We start from the raw sequence: 24,711 nt of genomic DNA on the forward strand, positions 1-24,711 counted from the left end.
AGCTATAGCCTTTCTCTTGTATTACTTCCTCCGTGGTCTCAGAAAGAACCATGTATTCACTCGGCTGTCATTGTTGATAATGCCATTGACTTTGTTTTCTACCGCCAGGGGCCACATGGCGATTATGATATAGGAATTGGCGATCTTAGGGTACCCGAGCTGGGCCAACCAAGCCTTGGCATGGATGAGATACCTTCATTCTTGCATATTATGCTTATCCTTGTATAAGAAATCAAACAGGTCTCATCAATAGACCTGCGATAATACTACGGAGTCCGGATGCCAAGCGGTTTCGACCATTTTCGGACATTGGATTTGGCTTTGTAGTGGTACTAGTTTAAAGTCCACATGCTGGGCTAGAGACCTTTCGAGGGTCTCAACGCGTGAGTAGCATTCCACCTGCTCCTAGACTAGACAGTAAATCTAGTAGAGTTTTGGAAACTGAACTTGGCGCTACCAAAAGTCTATGTACCTCCACGGGACTCGTTATCCCCAGGAGGCTACGCCGGTAAGGTTTTGGTTTCGGCTAATTGGCCCTTATCCCAATTTCACGCTCATGGGGGCTCTCCTTGGTAGACCTTCACGGTAGGAACAAGGAGAAAAATATCGGACTTGCCTCTGACTTTGTTTTCTGTTTTTCCAATTGACTGGTTCAGTGGCTAATTCGAGGATAGCATCATTACCAACGAGCCGGCAACTTTGGATGCTGATATCTTGATAACGGTTTAAGTGAAACGTTTCATTTCTATGGTTTGGGAACGTCTGAATGTGGGCTTCAGAAATATGGTATAGAAATCATAGGGTTCTATTTAAGAATTGTGCCGTGACGTTAGTAGAACGTTTCAAGGTCACGTCATAGTCAAATACCTCCCGTCGTGACATGTAGTATTTCATATCCTGTAACTTCCGTTTGACATATTTGTTTGTATCTTCGATGCTTTTTTAGATAATTCAGTGTTTTTGATTCGGTTCCCATACATTTTCTTTAAACAAAATCTATTTTTATCTCAAAAGTTATCCAGCTTTTGACGCACATTTACTGGGAATTTTTTACTCAGTTTAGTGAGTTGTATACATTTTATCGTTTGTGTGCTTTAATTTAGAAACACCCTGTATTTAAATACAAACATGATTACATAAAATAAAAAATAAAAATACACGCTTCACTATATGCATCGCATCACGCTATACGCTACTGTCCTACTTCGTTTCGTATCTCTTCTAAAAGTCTGGGAATCCACCGATACGCCTGCTATCTATGCCCATTAAGTGCAAACACACCATCAAGAAGGATCAACGACAATGCTTTCTGGTTTCTGTTCGTCCACGTAGATGCATTTTCTCCCATTTTGACTTCTTCGCCGTTTGTATAAGGCTGCAAATCGTCGTAAATTAATAGTCTTCTTATTTTTAATTTCCAATATTCGTAATTTTTGCCACCTGACTATGTAATTTACGCAGAGTTCAGCTCAGCCATTTTTCGCGTTCGTTTTCTTTCATGATACTACATTTTCGCGATTTAAATTTTACGTTTTTCGTTTTCCCATATCCGCGGCGTGCTTTATATCTCTGGGCTCATAACCTGTTAAATATATATATACTAGTTAGCTGTGTTTGACGAGTATACATGTCATCATAAAGTTTGACATGATACTAATTCTTTCAGCGATGAATTCTTTATTTTTTCACATAAACATGTAATTCTTCTTTGTTTCGCTTTGATCTTTCATTAAAATCTATCCTACATGCATTCGTCCTGCATTCGATGAGTATACGCTCCATTTTTTTATTTTATTGCGCGCAGAATGAGAGGTTTTTCCAACTAAATTCCATAGTTAACTGGTTAAACAGCTACTAAAAACAAATAAAAATGGATTTTTTTTATTTAGTTGCAGTTATTATTTTTTGAATCCTAAAAATAGTATCAAATCTGTAGGTACTGTTTTGGTCATTGGACACTAGTCAGTGGACGACCAGTCGCGGCGACTGACATACGAATAACGCGCTGTCCGTATTGATGGATTATTCCCAGATCGCGCCGCAGTCAAAAGGTTAATACCTCAATACTCTTCAATTTTAATCCTGTTGAAATTTCTTGTTACACATTCCTGTTCGTTGTCGCATCGAACAATTGACTGCGCGCAGTTTTAGGTCCACGAGGCGGACGCGGGCCCAGCTTCAGGGGTGCCAACCCGAATAAAAACAGGAACATGATGATTACTTTTTCACAAATCGTTTGAGTGATAGAGCTTTTTTTTAAAAAACGTGGTTAAAAAAAGCCGAATAGCGCAATAGCGCTTTCTGAGTGGGATACGAAAAGATTCAAGCGGCGTGATAGCGTTTGTCTTAATCTTTGTTAATTTTATTATATACATATATTAATTTATAATAGGTAACAACGAAATACAAAATGTATTACTTGGATTACTTATATACAAAACAAGTAGCGATGTACGTGTGTCTGAAAAGTTGAACGCGTTTTGTCACATTGTGAGTGTACCGTCAGTTGTCCGTATCGTTCAAATGCGCTGGCTTTTTCAACATGAAATCTGAAGAGCGCGAAAGCGGCGCATGGGACTCAAACGGTTAATGATATTTTAATGCATTATCAAGGGCATGATTTTGACAACTTTTTCTTTATGCGTGATGCATGAAAACCTCTAGTTTTCGAAACAATCTCGAAAACCTTTCACTACTGCACATTGAATTCTGTATACGTGACAGTTTAAAAGGTTGTTAATACAGTCAGGTAGAGAATTATGTGGACTGGTGATTGAACATCACCAAGTTTCATTTATTGTATATCCTCACGGTACATAGTGAAAAATTAAAAATAATATTTACATTTTTGTCAAGTAAATGATATTAAACAGAAAAGTCAACTTTTTTCGATGGACAAAAATACGTGGACATATATTCAAATTTGTTATAAAACTTAAATAAGTAATAAAATTAATATTTTATATTGCTGTCTTTTGCTTAAATTACGATTTCCAAACGTCGTAGAATACTATTTATTAAATTTTCGATATATTTTTTATGGATGTTCTGGAATCATTATGTTTATCTAGTGAAATCCTTGCATCTAATAAACCCCATAAACTCTCAATGAGGTTTAACATGGGACTCTGTGCTAATTTTTCGCGGCGTTTTGAATCGTTGGTGAACTTCCATTTTTGAAACGGTTTCCTCAAAATCTTCATTTAATATATCAGTGTATTTGTCTACAGTCAATATATCAACGATTTGAACTGATGTCTGAGTATCGTACCATGAAAAACACCTCACAGCATCAATGCTCCTCCAAAAAATTTTACAGTTATTGTAATAAATTGCCGTTTATATGTTTCATTTCGTTTTCGTCATACATGATTTGTTCTTTTTTAATTGCCGCTGTTCAAACTCGCTCTGGTCGCTCCATATTATATTCTTCCGAAATGACAATGACATATTTACGTATTTTTTTAGCAAAAGCTAATTGCTTTTTCATCCTAATTTTGCCAATATATAGTTTAGTCTTCGCGTAATTGTTTTTGCAGAATTATTTAAACTTAACGATTTTACAATGTTTCTGGTAGGAGTTGTATCTTTCCGACATTTTTTAAGAATATAACGGTCTCCTCGTATGGTAGGACAACGTTTTCTTCCACGATCTCTTAAATTTTCGACGATATTATGAATTAAATATTTTCTATAAATCTTCTCTACTACGCATTTAGATATACGGTACTTCTTGACAACAGTACTGTCAGGGTTTTTAGTGGGTTTAAAACTACACTAGTATACGTGAAGAAAGATTTAATATATGAGAGACATGTAAAGAACGCTCGAGAAGTGCGAACACGATTAATCTATATTGTATTGCCTATGAGAGCAGCACATGGTCAAATCCTTCGATATATTCTAATAAGTACGATAGTTCATGTTGTTACAGCAGTCCGAAACTACTAATCCACGAATTTGATTTGCAATTTTTCCAGTTTTCGACATAATGCTACTATTTAACAAACAATGTTAACTTTGTAAAACTAGAATCGATACTGAGAAGTTTTTTCGCTTCATAATAAGACCGCAACCAAGTGTCCACTTATTTTTGTCCCTCGGCAGATGAATTTCATGTTTAATATCTTTTATTCAAACAAAAATGTAAGTATAAATTCCTTTACTTCAATACATAACTTGTGTATTATGAGATTATGTAATAAATAAAATTTACGCATATAACATTAGTTGGAATTTGTTTGAAATTCATTGATATATAGTATCACCTCCTGTCCACATAATTTTGTCCCCGATTGTATATTAGAAACTGGACCCTTTTTCTAGTTACATTGAGATTAGAGCAATCACTCGTTGCAACTTTTATATTAATTAATAAAATCAAAAGTTTAATTTTATAGTGTAAGTTTATTATACATTCTTACACAAATCATATTTTTCGTTTCTATTATACAATAAATGAGTTTACTCTTGGCGACAAACAAATTACATTTTGCAATCATACTTTTATATAAATAAAATGCAATCTACGATAAGAAATATGAGTAAACATATTTAACATTTAGGAGAAAGTACCTAATTTGTGTCGATTTGGAATGTAGTCACATATTTACACTAATAATGTGAAAACAAGACGCATACAATGAATGTATTAATTGTACTTTGCTAATTATATTAAAGCCACTTAATTTTATTCCATTTATTTATTTAACTTAAATAAGGATTAAAATGAAAATTTATAGTATTGCATTCAAAACTTTATTTTAGTTATAATTTATGACTTTACAAATCATGATTATATTTCTCAAAACTTTTATGTTATTGTTGTTTTTTACAAGAAAACTATATATTTTCATTTGTACCATGCTATAGTTAATATTATGGCAAATTCAATAGTATTTTAAAACTTGTTCTTTCGGTTACCTAGATACAACTTTATATTCAAACGAATTTCAGTGTTATTTATGATTTGATTATACCATTTTAGAACATCATAAATGAAGTTTTTAAAAAATCTTTAACATTTCAATACACTTTTAAAATCATACCTATTCACTTCCATACATTTCTGCAATCGAACAATATATGAGGTTATTGTGCATTTTTACATTTATTTCTGTAGATATTCCTGAAAGCATTTATGTTTTATTATTTTCTTTTGTAGTCGGAGGTTGAAAATAGTTATTATATTCGTTCCGATTCTTGAAACAATTATGGAGAACCAATATTTTGTATATCGGCTTTGTATCGATTTTATACGTGTTTGAATAAATACAGAACGAAATACAGAAATGAATTGCAGAATCGAAAAATAACCCAATTTTATAAATAACCCAAAAACGCGCGAAAGAAACTCCAATTTACTTGACAGCAAACAGTTTTTTATCAATGACAATAAATAGTAGGATTAAGGACTACTAGGATTATAACACTATTACTAAAATACTAAGTCGCTACCCTAAGATCACGATTGGGCCGTCAACTCTCTTGCTAGACTCTCGGTTTAAAAATTCCCTACAGACTCGCTCGCCGCTGAACATTCACAATCGCTCTTTTTCTCTCTTCACACGCATCCCTTCTAACTTTCACCCTGATCCTCGCATCCATAGTCAAAACCAGGAATTGGAAAGGTTCTGAAAATAACTGCTTGAAACTTATTTATCTGTTGAGATCACTCGAGTCAACTCTTCACATAATCTTTGAACACTGCATAATGTGCTGTCTATAAAGCCTGAAAGACCACCCACTGTCGTGGTAAAGAAAACTGATTCTACTGATGCTCAGAAGCCTTTAATTTGTGCTTCTATTGCTTTGATGAACCTGTTGTTCACTTCGTCTGTAAAACTGTCATTTAATGGTTATGTCTAGATTGTTGGTATTTAAGTGCTTATGCCAGACTGATTACAAAATTCTTCGAATTCCTGGAGGAAGATAAACGAATCCGGAGTCTACGTATCTCTTGTGGAGGAAGGTTCATATAGGCTAATTGGAGTTAGTTTGGGCGACTCTCAAAAACCTGTCCTTTCCTAAGGTAACGAAGACTTCGCTGCTGGTTAACTTAACAAATTAACTGATTTATTTAGGAACTGTCCGACACTATTTACCTTGACGCTCGGCCTGTGTGTGGATTTACGACACGTCATTACTATTGAAGTGCCAGAAGACCTTTGAGCTGTTTGTTGTTCACTTGCAGCCCTAAAATTGCAGCCCTCTTTCAGCCATAAATACTGACGATCGCTACGAAAGTGCAGGACTCTGCTGCATGCTTAAATTTCATAAAAATAGCAGAAATCTCTATACCTAAACAATATCGGTTTTGACTGAAACGAAGAACTAAAAAATAACAGTTACAGAACTGTTTCAGAACCGATATAATATTGATATAATTTTGGTTCTGAAGAACTGGAACCGAAACAGATATAGCTCAGAACCGATATAACCGGCTTATTTCGGTTCTTCATAATTGTTTCAAGAACCGAAACCGATATTATAACTGTTTTCAATCCCTGGTCAAAATTCACGCAGTCACGTACACGCAAACACTCTTCCGTCGGTCATAGTAGATATCCTTGTGCGCTCGTTTTTCAATTCGCTTTGGGACTGACGAGAGTACCTTTGAAATCACATTCCAAATCTTTGCCTTTTCATCTATTATTATGCTATATCCCTTTTAGGAATGATCAATATCTAATTTATGTATCTGTCAAGCACTGCTTTCCTTCTGTCGCTACACGGCTTGTTTTGGAGATGATCACCTACCAAACTTATGTATCCGGTAAAAATATTCGTCTTTTTCAAAACTCAGGAACTGCAGCGATGGGAGCCAGAGATAATGACTAGAGGACCCAGAATAGCGGGCCTTAGAAAGACAGCTTTGCCGAAACTTACAGATCGCTGTACCTCCACTTTTTTCAAACTCTCCTTCTCCCACTTCCCGAAGCTAGATTCCTTAACCGTTTGAGTACCAGAGGTTTTTGAAAAAACACAGTCAAAAAAGCCAAGCAGCGCAATAGCGCTTTCTGAATGGGATGTGAATAGATCCAAGTGGTGTGATAGCGCTCCTTTTATTTCTTGTCGAGAAAAGCCAAACAGTGTGATAGTGCTTGTCTTAATCTATGATAATACTATTTTATATTAATTTATAATAGACGCGACGTACATGCGTCTGAAAAGTTGAGCGCGTTTCGTCACATTATGAGTGCGCCGTCAGTTGTCTGTATCATTCAAATGCGCTAGCTTTTTCAACATGAAATCTGAAGAGCGCGAAAGCGGCGCATGGGACTCAAATGGTTAAATACCAGACAAGGGTAGCTCAGTCTTTTTGGAACAAGTTATACCTGTGCATATATAGTCCGACGGAGAAAATACTTCGCTTGTCCTAAAAGCTAAACAGTCAGGAAGGCAAGGAAACTGGGAGGGACACTGAATGCGACGAAGTTAAATGTAACGATAGAAAATAAAATTCATAGTGTTGCCAACTTCATTCTCTATTGTTACATCTTACTTAGTAGCATTCGGTGTCCCTTCCAGTTTCCTTGCCTCTCTGACTTTCCACTTTTTAGGACAAGCGAAGTATTTTCTCCGTTGAACTGTAGGAAGTTCTGCACGATAAAGTAAAGTGAAATCAACCGAGTGAAGTTTTCTTTCTCTCAACGCTTTCGCAGAGTTACCTCGACGACACTTCGCACTCCTTTAGCCACTGAAGATTTTCTAAACACAATTATCCTATTTCCCAAACATATCTGCGTTACCCATTCGCAAGACGATGCAGACCACACGTACAGACAATTGACCATTCGCACCTTACAGAACCGATGTAACACCAGTTTCAAAGAATTGGAACCGAAATCGACGTAGCTCATAATCGCTATATCCAATAACAGTCATGACTTTATTTCGGTTCTCCATAACTGTTTTAGTCGGAACCAATGTATAACAGTTTTAACAGTTATTTTTGAAACATTTTCAATCTTTGTTTATAGCTCTTGTTGGAACATCATTATGCGCAGTTTATTTTAGTATCTCATATAAGAATAATCTAATGATATTTGGTCAAATGAACGGGTAGGCTATACAACTGTATTTGCATCTGATCCAATCTATCATTGTGGAAATAGTCTGTCCAATGTTCCTCGAACCATAATAGCATTGTGACTCGGTCACATATTGTGTTGTAATCATGTCGAGCGACACTATGCATGTGGAATATCATCTAATAATTGAATGTACATTTAATATTTCATGAAGAAAAGGGGATGCGGTAACATTGTTTCTAAATACAGCACTGCAGAATTCACTGCTCACGGGCGTTGGTGCATATATGCTTGTCGAAGATAATTCAGATTTTGTCAAAAGTACATATTATAACGATTTCAATATTCGTGCTTTAGGAAAACTGAATTTATTTTTAACAAGAGTGATCCAAAGTTGTTGATAGATGCATTTGTCTTCTCAAACCATATAAATTATATTTGAAACTTTTTGGTGTCAAAAAATAGCAGATGTATCTATAAATATAAGTATAACTTATTTAGAGTATACCATATATGTAGGAGAAAGAGAATATTTTACTTGTATAAATAATACTTTTACCACACGAGTTGCAATAAAACAATGAATCTAAATCAAATCGCGCGAACAGTATATAGGGTAGCCCAAGGCGAATAGGATCAAGGGGCGAATCGGATAAAAATAAGAATATTGACCATATTTGTTACGTTGTTATAGAAATGAGTATGCTGATCGCTCATATTCATTCACACACCTTCGCTACACTTAATCTAATACATTTTCAATTGTTTCAAACCGTTGTTTGGCAACAGCACGTGTTAGAACCGAAGCGAACGCGTGCGAACGTAACGAATTCGTGTCTAGTCTAAAATACTTACAGTGGGTCACAAAATTATTCGCTCAGTCGATAGTGCGATGAAGATAAATGAAGTAACCCTACAACGAAGAACTTTTTCAGATTTCTTTTAATGGATATACATTATTTACAGTTCAGTGTAACAAAATGGTATAAAAAAGTATAAAGTTTTGATTTATAATTGCAAAGAGAACGAATTGTAACAAATATCTACACTTTTTCACGTCACAAAATTATTCGCCCATGTTGCGAACCAACTAAAACAAATGCTATCAATCTGGCTTTGGTGGGCATTTGTTTATGCTTTTCGCTAAAAGTAGTCAGTATAACGTAGACAAGTGACTAAAAAGCATTGATCTTGATTTGTAACTTCTTGTTTCAACAATTCAATATTATGGGTAGAAAAAGTAAAGAAACAAATCTGGAAGTTAGAAAAATCATCATTTTTCATTGGAAAAATGGAAAATCCATTAGGGATATTGCGGAAATTGTTTGCAAAAATTATTCTACAGTGCGATACGTTATAAAACGATACAAAGAAGAAGGACGAGTAGAAAATAAAACAGGCCGCGGTAGGAAAAAATTATTAAATTCCGCGGAAGAGCGATTTATAGTGAGAAAAGTTAAAGAAGATCCAAAAATAAGTGCTCTCCAAATCAATTCACTCCTTCAAGGCTTTTCTGAAAAAGAAGTTTCCCATGAAACAGTTAGAAGAACACTGCGAAAGAATAGGTACAACCGCCGCGCAACAAGCAAAAAGCCTTATATAGTATAAGTGAAATGAACAGAAAAAAAAGAATAGAATTCGCGAAAAACTATATTTCGAAGCCTCCTGAATTTTGGCAAAATGTCATCTTTTACGACGAAAGCAAATTCAATATTTGGGGTTCCGATGGCCCGCAAAAAGTTTCGCGAAAACCAAACACCGAATTGGATCCGAAGAACTTCTGCAGTACTGTTAACCACGGAGGCGGCAATATAATGGTTTGGGGATGCATTAGTAATCATGGAGTGGGTAATTTGGAAATTATTAAACATAATAGACAAAATAATGAATTTAAATATTTTAAAAGAAAATTTAAAGGAAAGTGCTCAAAAGATGGGGATCTTAGACATTTTCCACTTTTATCAAGATAACGTAGTGCAAGAATGGTTGCTATACAATTGCCCGAAAGTAATGAAAACTCCACCTCAATCGCCGGATTTAAATCCTATCGAGATGGCGTGGAATATACTAGACACTAAAATACGTAAACTTTCAATTAAAAATAAAACTGAACTACAAAACAGATTACAAGAGGAATGGCAAAACATTGATGTTAATTATTTACAGAAAATAGTGAGATCAATGCTAAAAAGGCTAGCAGAAGTTATAAAACAGAAGGGGTATCCCACTAAATATTAATTTTATTAAGATAATAATCAAAACAGTAATTATTATGAAATGAGCGAATAATTTTGTGGCGTGAAAAAGTGTAGATATTTGTTACAATTCGTTTTTTTTGCAATTATAAATCAAAACTTTACACTTTTTTATACCATTTTGTTACACTGAACTGTAAATAATGTATATCCATTAAAAGGAATCTGAAAAAGTTCTTCGTTGTATGGTTACTTCATTTATCTTCACCGCACTATCGACTGAGCGAATAATTTTGTGATCCACTGTATGTAGTTGGAATTTCACGTTTATAATGGCAATCTAACCTTGGAAATTCAAATGTGTGGTAAAATCTTAGTACATCCCCATAGTAACCGCTTTTATTAAAACCATTAAATATTATAAGAAGTACACATTTTGGACAATTTTTTCCTTTGAAAAAATGTCGTTGATTAATGAAACTGTAAGATATTTACATGCATACATTGTATGGTGGACCGACGCGCCCGCAACCGGCGCGTATTTCATTTGTTTTCACGGAGACATTTTTGCAGCCGTCCTGCGACGGGCAGTCTTCACGCGGACATTGTCCGAAATAAAACGTTCTGTTCCAGACATTACAATTGGCGACGAGGATAAACAGTGAAAAATTAGTGAATCGGTGAACAGAGTGGGACCGAGGATCGTGATTTAGATAGCTCAGAGAAATACCGAAAATGGCGACGGCAATTGGCTCGATCAACGAGTACACTAGGAATGAAAATTGGACAATGTGGTCTGAGAGGTTGGAACAGTATTTTTTGGCAAACGATGTCCAAAACGAGAGAAAAGCAGCGCTTTTCCTAACATTGTTGGGAGGCGAGGGATATGCAATCCTGAGTAATTTGTGTGCCCCAGCGGTACTGTTGACGAAAACATTCGCTCAATTGTCGACGATAATGAAAAAACACATGGAACTTACACCAAATGTATATTCTCGAGCGCTAAAAATTTAAACAATCTCGGCAACGGGACGACGAGGATATAAAAGCCTTCATAGAAGAATTGAAGAGAGTCTCAACGCATTGCAATTTCGGGGAAAATCAACAGGACAGCATGCGAGACCAATTTGTGTGGGGACTCCGAGGAGAAGCATTACAAAAACGTCTACCGCGGGAAAAAGACTTAATGTTTAACAAGGCGGCGGAGATGGCTACAGCATTCGAATCGGCGAGCCGAGGCGTAGCAGGTATTCACAACGGAATAGGCCGGAACGCGGACCAAGCAGCCGTCAACTACATTTCCGATAACAGAAAGACGAAACCGGGCGGATCGCCATCATCATGGGATAATCGTAATGATAATTAAGGCAAGAAAGAATGTTTTCATTGCGGTAAAGACAATCATGTTACTTCAAATTGTAGATTTCGCGATTATAAATGCAATAAATGTAATAAAATAGGGCATCTCGCGCGGGTTTGCAAAACGAAGAGGCCGGGAAACGGAAATAAAGGTGCGGAAAATTTTAAGGGAAAAGGGCAAAAGCGAAACGCGAAATGACCAAAATTTCTTATCTGAGTGCAAAGATTTAAATGATAATTAGGATAAGGTTTTTCGAATCGCGAAAGAATCTTTGAATATTAACAATGTTAAGCCGTATGAGATAACGTTAAATGTAGAGAATAGTGAAATAACGTTCGAAATATACACGGGTTCACCGATATCTGATTAAGTAAAGCGACGTTGCATAGAACCAATTGAAAGTTCAAAAGCTATTCGGGCGACCCTATTGTACCTTGCGGTATTGTGACAGTCGAGGTTAAGCACAATAATAAATGTCATAAGTTAAAATTATTTGTCTTGCCTGAAGCAAGTTTATCAATAATTGGCCGAGATTGGTTATCAATTATGGACATTTGAAGAAAGGAAAACGGGAAAGTGTAAAAACCATTAAAATAGGAAATAGCGGGAATTGCAGTGTGGATTATATTTTGAGGGAATTCGACGACGTATTTTCAGATGAGTTAGTCAAATATACAAAAGGTAAATTGAAATTACATTTAAAGGAAAATGCGATACCAGTTTTTCTAAAATCGCGTCCAGTGCTGTACGCTGTGTGAGAAAAAATCGAAACCGAGTTGAATAGGTTAGTTAATGAGAAAATCTTAGTACCGGTGGAAAGTAGAGATCGGGCAACGCCGATAGTGCCAGTTTTGAAAAGCAATGGTCAAGTCCATATCTGCGGAGATTATGAGGTCACTTTAAATCCTAACCTAAAAACCGATAGATACCCTGTTTCGCGAATTCAGGATTTATTTGCAAATATCAAACCCGGACCAGCGCTAACGAAAATTGATATGTCTCAAGCGTATCAGCAAATGGAATTAGAGGAGTCTCAACCTCTTACCACGATTTCAACTCATAAGGGGTTATTTGTTTACAATAGGTTAAGTTTCGGAATTTCCTCTGCCCCCGGTTTGTTTCAAAGTGAAATTGAAAAGCTACTTGCGGGAATCGAAGGGGTTGTTGGATTTTTCGACGATATTCTGATAACGGGGGAAACAAAAGAAAAGCATGATGAGCGGTTAAGAGAAGTTTTATGCCGTTTAAAAGAAGCGGGATTGAAATTGAATGAAACGAAATGTAAATTCACGGTGGATAGAGTAAATTTTCTAGAGTACGAATTGAGTAAAAAGGGTATTCAAGTATCGAATGAAAGGATTGAAGCGATTTTGAAAATTAAAGAACCAAACTCGGTGGTTGAATTGCAGTCTTTTTTGGGAATAATTAATTATTATTCTAAATTTATCAGAAATTATTCATCAATGGTTCATCCGCTTTATAAATTACTGCAAAAAGATAAAACATGAAAATGGACTCTTGAATGCAAAAGGGCATTCATAAAGGCAAAAAAGAGTCTCACTTTGTGTGAAGTTTTAATACTTTACGACGAGAAATTGCCACTAAAAATCACAACGGCCGTTTCACCATTTGGAATCGGTGTAGTTTTGTCGCATGTTCTTGAGGGTAATATTGAACGCCCAATTGCTTTCGCTTCGCGTACTTTAACCAAGGCTGAAACAGATTATTCACAGCTAGATCGGGAAGCATTAGGATTGATTTTCGGGGTCAGAACGTTCCATCAATTTGTTTATGGAAGACATTTTGTTTTGGAAACAGATCACAGACTATCAACTTTCATTTTCGAGAAGAAAAAGGGATTGCCACAAATGGCAGCGTCACGTGTATAACGCTGGAGCGTATTTTTGTCGGGGTACGACTATGAAATCAGATTTATTCAGGGGAAGGATAATGGGAGCGCACATTTTTTATCACGTTGCGTCCAACGGACTAAAAACACGGTTCAAAAAGAAGCTGATAATGATTTTACGTATTTAAATTTTGTTACAAACGAAATTAAAGTTATTTCAGTAGAAGTCATACAAGAAACCAACGCGGGTCCAATTTTGAGTCGAGTCAAGAAATTTATTCAAAGGGGCTGGCCAAACAAAGTGCCAGATTCGTTCATGTCTTTCATGCGAAAAAGTAAAGATTTGTATTTAGAAAATGAATGTATTATGTGGGGACATAGAATAGTAATTCCCGAATCATTGCAAAAAAAGTTACTCGCAGAATTGCAAAGCGCACACATGGGAATTGTCCGAATGAAGGCATTAGCTAGGTCATATATTTGGTGACCAAAAATTGACCAAGATATTGAAAATGTGTCAAAGACGTGTGAATTTTATTTGGAAAACGCGGATAATCCGCCACGAACAGTTTTACATACTTGGGACTGGCCCGACGGGCCAAACCATTGCATACATGCAGACTTTTTAGGTCCTATTAAGGGCAGGATGTATCTTATTATTGTTGATGCATTTTCAAAATGGGTCGATGTAAAGGAAATGACAAACGTTACGGCACCGAAGACAATTAAAATGTTCACAGAATATTTTTGCAAATGGGGAATACCTTTCGAATTCGATAATGGTCCTACATTTACGTCAGAATTATTTTCGGAATTTGTGAAAAAGAACGGGATTCGCCATATCAAAACTGCTCTGTATCACTCCGCAACGAATGGGGCGGTAGAAAATTCAGTGAAAATGTTTAAAGCAAAATTTAAATTACTTCTGGGCAAAAATGATAGACACGACTGTCTTATTAAGTATTTATTTCATTATCGCTCTTCCCCTCATTGCACCACCGGAGTGTCACCTGCGGAGCTACAATGTAGTAGGAAATTCCGAATCACGTGGGATTTGTTGAAATCGATCAAAAGCGCTATTTTCGCGGTAATAGGAAAATCACCTTTGTAAATAAGGAGATGGTTATGGCGAAAGATTATGCTTGCGATAGGTGGCGTAAATCGGAAGTTGTCGAAAAATTGAGAAAAGAGATATGGAAAAGACACATTGACCAATTTCGTCCAGCCAATGTACTATTCGGGGTAGAAAAATGTGAAAATACGGAAAATTACGATGAATGTTACGATGAAGATACCTCGGAAAACGTAGAAAGTAAAACCGACGTTGTAACTCAAAAGGAGATCGTCGAAGAACCGGAATCTGTAAACGGACCTGTTGCGATACCACAGTCAAATAATGTACGTGACATTAATGCGAACACTCCTCATGTTAAGGCGGATGCTCCGCAAAAGCCAGCGTCCACTCTTCCGGAGATTGTTCCACGCCGTTCAACGCGAATTAGAAAAATGCGAGAAATTTTTAGGTTGTAAGCTAAACTAAGTGCGGAGGATTGTAAGATATTCACATGCATACATTGTATGGTGGACCGACGTGCCTGCGACCGGCGCGTATTTCATTTGTTTTCCACGGAGACATTTTTGCAGCCGTCCTGCGACGGGCAGTCTTCACGTGGATATGGTCCGAAATAAAACGTGCTGTTCCAGACATTACAGAAACGATGAAGATTAATAAGGACGGATGAATTAATAACATAAATGCAGGATTTTACAAAGAATGCATTTATTGCAATGAAAAATATATCCACACAGCTTCAAAAGATTGGATTCAATGCAATCTTTGCGAAGAATTGAGTCACGACAACTGTGCTAGTAGGTGTAGTATTAAAAGGTAGTATATTTGTGACAAATATGTCAATAATAGATTTTATTATCATTACAAAAAATATTTACAAACAATTGAATTTCTTTTTAGATTCCCGAATGATCAGTAAGGAACTAATAGTTAAAACTCATGTAGAATGAATATTTTTTTATAATTTTGTTATCAATACATATACAATTTCAATATTAGTAAAACCATTTTAAAAAACTGAACAATCTTTTCGTTTTATAAGCAAAAAACTGAAGAGTGAGAAATAATCGATTCACCTCGGAATTTGGAGCGAATCAGATATTTCTTACTTTTCAGTTTTTGCTTATAGAAAGAGGATTTTTCAGTTTCTGAAAAACTTTGTTGGCTGATATTGAATGCTAATGAGAAATTTATGAAAAAATACGTTGATTCTAAGTTCTAGCTATTAGTTTTTCGCTGTTAAGTTTGAATTGATTCGATTCGCCTCGGTCTACCCTCATCTCACTTGCAAACATTCTGGAGCATTCTTTCGTCATCATGCATTAACTTCACGTACATTTGGAATATTCTACATTCATTTAACATGAACATCATTAACATATAAAAATCAGTATTACAGAAAATCAATTTAGTCTAAAATATTCTAATGCTTTGAAGATTTATTCAAAAACACATGCACATGTACAGTCGCGCGTGTGATTTGACACACATTCATCGTTCATTAATACATCCATTCTCACATATAGTACAGTACTGTCTTCTATCGATTAAAAGCATATAAAAAGAAATGTTGTTCAGTTGAATAATTCGCTTGAAATTGAATGAGAATTGTTTTGCACTTGTTATGTTTGAAATAATCACTGCCTCTTCTATTATGTTAGTTTCATGTTCTTTTTCTATCGTCATTCTTTTATGCGGCGAGTATTGAATCTGTGGAGGTAATGAGAAAATCGGAAACCTTTCTAGAAACACATGAAGCTGACCAGGGGAATGGACAATGTCGTTAGATGTCAGGCAAATGAGTTGACTAGATTCCGCATGTAGAAGGAAACACTGGCTCTTTTCCGTTTAATCGTAATCCAATAAAACCGTTTCTGTACAATGGAGAATTGTAATTTCCTTGTATTCGTGCGCAGAATACGTTCTCAATCTTTTCCCTGCTTTCATCGTTTTCATTGAATTAAACAGCCCGTCTGACCTAGTATTTTTTTTCCCTGATTGGAACTACTTGCTTATCGAAGAAAATACATTTCGATATTACTGATTACATTCTGTGTAGTTATTTTATGTATTTTTTAGAGATATACTTAAATAATTTCCATATAGTTAAAATGAACACATTTACATGTGATCGTTATTAGGTACCTCATATTTTATTTTCGAATTTAACGATATGTATATGAATGTAGATTTAGATTTAGTACTTAAGATTGTTTGAAACTGTTTATCTAGGTTAATCACTTGATACCATCTATACTGTAAAGGCTTTATTATGATTATTATACATGTGTATGCACAGCGTAATGGCACCTAATATGAAAATTCTAGATAATTTGTAAACAAAATTTATTTTTATTAAGAAAAATGAATATTTACTAAATTAGAAAGAATAAATAAACAAATCTTTCACTTTTTTGAATTTGTATTATGGTAGTGTTCTTCTTTTTCTTCTATACGCTGGATACACGCATGGCACGTTGCAATCACTAGATACATTCTTCGCGAACACAATGCATTGAGACATTTTTTCCATTATGATCACTTCAGTCATTACTATCATAAAATAGAAATATAATATGATATTATGTAATATTAATAAAGAATATGCATCCAGTGTGGAATGTATTCTTTGTTATGTACTTGTATATTTCGATAGAAAAATAATAACTATTCTAAGAAGAAAATAAATTTGCAGCAAATTGTTTTTGAATATTGAAAAACAAACGTCTTTAATGTGAAATTACGAAAAATTAATATCTTTTTAGCCTATGTACATTGAGAAATTTAGCTGTTTGACTCGTTTTTCAGAAAATTGTATACACACCGAACACAATAATGCTTCGCATTCAATGACATGTTCTTAATTAATGTCCAATTATTAATATGATTGTATTATATTGCTAATAACGTGATTCCCATGGTTACTGGACACATCAAGCTATTTATTTTCCGAAATATTTTTGTGTTCCATATTAGAAGCCATTTTTTTTATTCTCGGGTTTTGACGTTATTTACGTTTTTTCTCGGGGTTTGAAGACATTAAAATTTGTGCATTGTTATCGATCAGTATATGAATTTGTATTACTTTCTTCATATTTCGATGCAGTTATCATTAAAAAAAATGATATCTCTTGTTTTGGGAGTATTTTAAAATCAGATGTTCCATATTAGGTGCTGTTGTCCTATGTATTCTGTAATTATTTTCATAATTTCATGGAAATTTTCTTCTTCTTTTGAGAAAGTTTTCGTAAGTACACTTTTATATTAAATTTTTTGGTTAAGTTCCTTAGAAACTAAGTTTTTGTTTTCCAAAAGTGAAATGTTTTATATTTACACATAATTCGAATTTTTCAAATGATAGTGTCCCAAACAGAAAGCGTTCAATGGAACGAGTTAATTACTCGATTTGCGATTTCTTTTGCAACAGATATAGATTGTTGAATATGATAGAAACGCCATTCTTCTGAATATTAAAACCATGACGTTCAGTAAGTTGTTTTAAAGACAGTATTCAACTTCTCTTAACGAAACCGTAGTTAATTAGAAGAAACATAAATTTGTTGATTGCAATAAAAAACAAACTATATGTATTGTATAAGTAATGTAAATTATGCAGTCATCCGTTTCATTTATTTGTATAGTCACATAGATTACCACTACTATATTATAGTATATCGGTGGTGGTTTACTATTAGATGATATTTGAAAATGTGGATCTTTAGTAAAAAGAGAATTAGGAAAACAATAATATATTTAATAAGATAAAGGAAACAATACGGACAACACGTAAAATACAACACACGACTCTCGCACCAAAAATGTTCTACTCCGCTGTCGCTCACCAAAATGTGTGCATGCACGCATTTCCACTCGCTTTTATCACACACCCCCATTCGCTCTGTCTTTCTCACCCTTGCACCCTTCTCACTCGCATCTTCCGTCCATGGTCAAAACTCACGCAGTCACGTACACACTTTTCTCACGGTTCAGTCGCTCAATTCCAGATACTCTTCCTCGCATTCTTTCAGCCACTCGATATTGTCTAAACGCAGTCACACTATTTCCCAAATATCCCGGCGCCGGTCCGTCGCAATATGACCTGGTCGCCCTTACGCACGCACAACAAACCATTCATCCTACAATAAATATTCTCGATACTACAATATCTTGCATAATGGAATATATTGTGATCCTGCACGTGTTGTACAATTTTGCGAAAGTAGACATATTACATATTTTTTGTAAGACAAAATCATTATTGTTTTTAATGTGTCTCGGACTTTTAACGCGAATTAACAGGATACTGTAAAACAAGGGGTTAAAGGTAAAACACACAATGAAAAAGTAATTTACGTACACAAAGAATATTTCATTTATTATACACGGTGTTAAAAAGAGTTAATATTAAACTTCAAAAGTGCATAGGCAGCATTCAGCAGAACCCCCTAAAAATCTTAATTTTTTGTAGTCATATTTTTTAGTAACATAGTAGTACTGGCCTTATTTATGTTTGTATCGCGGGCAATACAATAAAGTGAAGATTGTACATAATTAACGACGATTATGTATAATTACCATTAATATTGGAGAGTATGATCAATTGATCAAACATTTCCAGCATTATATTTTTATATTCATATTTATAACATTATAACATAACAAGCGTTGAACAATTAAAACGAAAAATTATTATAGCCTTTGAACAATTAAAATTGCACAACGATTTATTAGAAAACGTTTAGTGCATGCAATAACAAGAGCACAGTTTGAAAACAGTTCATAAATCGGTCGAATTCCTGAAAAGTCAGTACTTCTAAAATCACGGTCTTGATTATCAATTCATTTGATGTATACAAACATTTACAACGTTTAAGAATAATAATGAAGGTGATCCTCGGTGAAATTCGTTGTACTACGACTGGATCAATCACGCACGTACTCGATAAATCCTTAAACTTATCTTTTTCGAAAACAAAGTTTCTTATAAAAAATTTTATTTGATATTTTTAATTTAGTTTTTCACGTAGAATCTCTTCTTGCTCGCAAGAAGTGACGATGCGGCAGTATAATCTCCCACCTCTCCTCATACACCGACCAACTTATACTCGGTCTGTATTATTCGAGTGAATCTCATTTCTATATCTACGAGACAAGGTATGAACTGTCGCGATTGATTGTTGTAACTTTTATCGAAGGGAGTATATCTAACTTGAGAAGAGGAATGGGGTCATTGATGTAAACCGCAGCAGCAGCGACACACAGTGGTGTCTCTTGACTAAAAACTAGCTAAAATTCATAATTTCATAAAATTTTCATAGAAATTGATATACTCATATTTTTAGAGTTATTAAATCTGAATATTTTATCAAAAAATCCGAATACTTTTTGTTCTAAATTAATATTCCTTAATGTGTGTTTCGCGACGCAACTTCCAGAAAGACATCTGGATAGTCTCAATGCTTCGCAACTCATCGAGATAAATAGATCACTGAGATTTCCAATTTTCAATGTAACGGAGCACAACCTGAGCTAGAAATTTCCTGCATCTCGATTCGTTCCTGAGTCATAAGGGATATTCTCACTCAAACATCATGCTAACCTTAGCACAGGATTTCCAGACCGAGAGGTTGTGGCTTCTGGCTACAATTATTTGTGGTTAAGGGAGGATTACTCTCAATCCAGATAGTCGAGCGCCGCTAGAGCACCATCCTTTGCGTGCGGGCGCACTCCTCCACTGTACAAGCAGGCCCACTCTTCTACGGTCTAACGGGACCTGCTTGACGCGATTGCAAGCAGTCACACGACAAACCACAAGTCACAAGCAATCAGCACAACTCTCAACAGAGAGAACACTATGTCAAGAACAGTTACACAGCATCGATATTCAGTCTCATTTTCAAGAGTCTGTCGCACAGCATCAACAACTCACTCACGCAGGTACAAATTAGTTCAATCACACAAAACAAATTCAACACCTGTAATTCGATTCCACATACCAATAAATACCATCGCATTTTTCACAAACGCAGTATAATAGCTATAAATTATTACACTCTGGTTCTGCGTTTCCTGTATGTAATTTAAGTGCATGTAAATCTATGTAAGAAACTGTTTGTGAAACTACTGTGATACGCTTAAACCGACTGTTCTTTGCAGACTAACGACGGTCCTCACTTCACACCCACATCTCGGTCCTTCTGACCTTCAGGAAAACCTCCCCTTAAGCTTAAGCATGTAATCCTAGTGTCACATCCGATTTACTCGTCTCAAATCATAAACAAATCGATAGCGAAGAAACGTGCCGAGCACTTAGCGCAGCGACTTAATCTATAATTATTTAGTGCAGCGGATAATCTATAATTACAGACCAGGTGTGGGAACACTCCGCAATTCAGACATAAAATAGACACACTCGCGACCAATGACAAAATACAACTTTCCTCCATCCAAAACTGTTACTGACCGATCCTAAAAAACCCAAGTTTACATGAAATAAGACTGCGAGAACCAAACAGTACGCTACGTGACCTCTCGACAGACAGAACTCCACAAGCGCACAACTTTCACAAATGTCGCGAAACCGAATTTTGTACAAAAATCTTCAAAATCCGTGTAGTTACAATAAAGCGTTTTATTTTTACATAAACATCTCGCTGTGTGTCATTCTGCAATCGGGACAAGAATCAAACCATTTTTATGAAAACCCTTCTGCGTGATTCGACAACGTAACACCTAAACGCAATACTGCAATTTTTGTAAAAATTGATAACTTTTCAACCTTTGGCAAAATTTATGCAATTAGAACATTGAATTTAATAAGATAGTGTTAATTTGAAAATGTTTTCGGGATGATTTTTTATGTTTAACAAAATTATTGAACTGACCGCTCTAAACCGAAGCTTTGTTAAGGTACAGACTGTATATACCGTTTATTAGCATTTTAAATTTAACCTATTTCTATGATTTTTGGCTATGTTATCGGGAACGTAATTCTAAGCAACTTTTTCCTATATAAATTATAACTAAATATAATTCTGACTCGATTTTAGTTTCAGAAATAATTTTAAAAAATCCGAGGGAGATGTGCGTCAGCATGAGGCGGCTATTTATCTGCTGTTTCTATGAACGTGTTGCGGCAAATCAGGCTCGCAGATATAATGGGTGAATTGTATAGAACAGAAACTACAGTGATAACACAAATTTTCGTAAAAATGCCGGATATTGTAAAAATTGATGTTTTCATCATAATTTCCTTATAACAAAAGTAATAGAGATTGATATTGGTATTGGTCGTGGTAGTTTCTTTGGGTGGAGGGATCTTTCACTTCGTAATTGTCAACAATTCTTTTAGTCTGAATACGGCGGTTGTTTGGCAATAATAAAGTACAAGTGATAAGAAAAAACTACCCCAACCAATAGCAATACCAATCTCTATTATCTTGTCAGAGGAAAAAGTCGATGTAAACATCGGCTTCTACAACATTCCGAAGCCTGTTTTCTGTACAGAACTCAATAACTTAAAAAGTATGAGTAGAAAAAATGCTTTAGACAAAAGCTGCAAGACATAGAGCTAAACATATGGTGGTTATATTTTTTTTACGTTATAAGGATCCTATGAAGTTTTTAAATGACAATGGATACTTTGCGTCTCAATTCCAATGCTATATAAATAGAAGAACGGAATTTATTTGCACAAAATTATGTGAAATCAGAGCTACATGCTTCGGAGAATATTTTCCCTTATTAAAAATCTGTATAAATATATTTAACAATGAATACAAGATGAAAGTATAAATACTTTTTAAAATAATTTTTGAAATAAAAATCAGTTTGTATAGCAGGCAGTACTTAGCAACAGATTGGTAACCTTCAATTTACGTTATGTGAATATGCGAATTTTTGGATTTTGTCTACAAGTAGCCACATTGTGCGTCGCGCCGAAACGAAATCCGGCGCCAATGTTCGTTACATTTCCACTTCATCGCACTCTGTTTCGCTTACGTTATTTGTGCGTGACGCGGCCAAGAACAAGGTCGTGACGAAACTGAGGCGTCACTGATGCCATTACTAGCGGACCGAGCATCGTGAGTGAACGTCTTACAGTGGTGCTTTTTGACGAAAAACTGGCCAAAATTCATAATTTCATGCGACTTTTATAAAATTTGGTATACTTAGTGTTAAGAATACATACAATTAAGCAATAACCCTCACCGTTCCGTTTGCATTTCTATAGTCAAGGAACACTTAGCTTTTACAACGATAGAGAAAAAGGCCCGGACACATTAAATAAAACCCTAACCATTTGACACACCATAAAAAACAAATTAAAACATTTTCAATACACAAAGGACGGCTTAGCTTCACGATACCCTAACGGTACTCCTCACTCCTACTGACGATACCTGACTTGACCTATCCGACTTACCCTACAAGGCGTGACCACAAGACAGCAGATTCAACCCTCAACAACTTCATTGGACGAAAATATTTCCCACTTTCAACATGCACATGAAACAGTACACACCCTCATCTCCACAATTAGTATAAGACACGCTCGATTGTACAAATTAGCCAGAGTTTATCAAGACAGCGATATCACAGCATCATCATAGTATTAGGATAAGTGTTATCAACAAGAAAATAAAGGGACACACAGTCCGATAAATCAAGCCAAGCCTTGTCAATTATTTAAAAATTACTCAGTACGCCAGTGTAACCAAGTTACAAAAAATATCTGGTCTTACAAACCAGATAGATAAAATAAACATCTTCTTTGGTCCATTGACCTATATTACACATTAACACTTAGATTTTTAGAGTTCCTAAATCTGACTATTCTGTCAAAAATGCAAAATTCAAAATGGCGAATCAAACAAATTTGTTAAGAAAAATTTAACCTGGTACATTAAAGGAGCTCGAATTTTGGAGATATTAAGAGGCTTGAAATTTCGTCAAATTTGACGGTCTACATCTCCGTAAGCAGTCAATACATGACGCTGCTGCATACTTTGAAAATTTAATTTTGGATTCACGGACGGGCGTGCTCAGATACAAGGTGACCCACGCAACTTGTTCACCCTCAATAACTTCCAAAGTATGCATTGTCTGAAAAGCTTTTTATGGAAAAGTTGTATGGTTTAGAGGCATGCATTATGTACTGCATGTATTTCTTTTGTAAGTGGAGGAGTTTCGGAGGTATAAAGGTCAACTTCGTTTTTTTAAACGCAGTGCTATATTTTGTATGCCAAAATTTCGGAAAGCGTTAAATTTTGAGTAAAAAGATAATTACCTTTATTAGCCGTAAACCTAATAATGAACGAATAATTTCACTTTATTTCTTGAAAATGGTCTAAGCGTAATATAAAGTTGGAAATTCAATAGCAGCAAAGATTTTTGTAGGGCTTCTTCCATTCACTAACGCAGATGTTGGAAATGGTGTCCATTCATATTAATACACTGTTGTAATCTACTAATCAACGAGGAAGCAGTACTCTGCATTATTTCTGCAGCAAGCATATTGCATGGTTCACGAATTCGTTTTTTCATATTTTCTGGTGTTGTTGTTCATTCACGATACATCATATCATTTAATGTATCCCATAGAAAGTAGTCTAACGGTGTCAGATCTGGTGTACCACAGAAATTCTTCACTACGATAGATTGGGGAATTGTCTTTCCAGTACTTGCCTTGTTACATGTCTATAATATGCAGGGCAAACATCATGTTGGTACCAGAGTCTCTGCGGATATTTGATCGTACATTTTGTAATGAAACTGGTAAAATATCTCATAAAAAATTCGAATAGTTTCGTCCCGTCAATCGTCCATTAATAAAATATTTGCGGTTATCTTACTGAAACAGTATCGTACAAACATTAATGACAACTTTAACACTGAATCAAGGACAAAAAAGTCGATGACGATTCTATACGTAGAATCGGTCATGTTGATAAACATTGCCACGGAAACTTCACGGTCTTCCGGAAATCTTTACTGATATTGAATTCCCAACTTGATATTACACATAGATCATTTTCGAGAAACAAAGTGAAATTATTCGTTCATTATTAGGTTTACGGCTAATAAAGGTTAATACCTCTTTACTCAAAATTTAACGCTCTTCGATATTTTGGTATACAAAATATTGCATTGCATTTAAAAAAGCAAAGTTGATTTTCAAATCTCCGAAACGCCTCTACTTA

At 35.3% G+C, this 24,711-nt stretch overlaps 1 protein-coding gene across 10 annotated transcripts in view; it reads right to left on the minus strand.

Moving 5' to 3' along the window:
• Positions 1 to 24,711, minus strand: part of LOC116425661 (tachykinin-like peptides receptor 99D) — a 603,076-nt gene that overhangs the window by 54,771 nt on the left and 523,594 nt on the right. The gene's annotated exons all lie outside the window — the stretch shown is intronic.

Source organism: Nomia melanderi, chromosome 13, assembly GCF_051020985.1.
Source record: "Nomia melanderi isolate GNS246 chromosome 13, iyNomMela1, whole genome shotgun sequence".
In the NCBI taxonomy this organism is placed as follows: Eukaryota; Metazoa; Arthropoda; class Insecta; order Hymenoptera; family Halictidae; genus Nomia; species Nomia melanderi.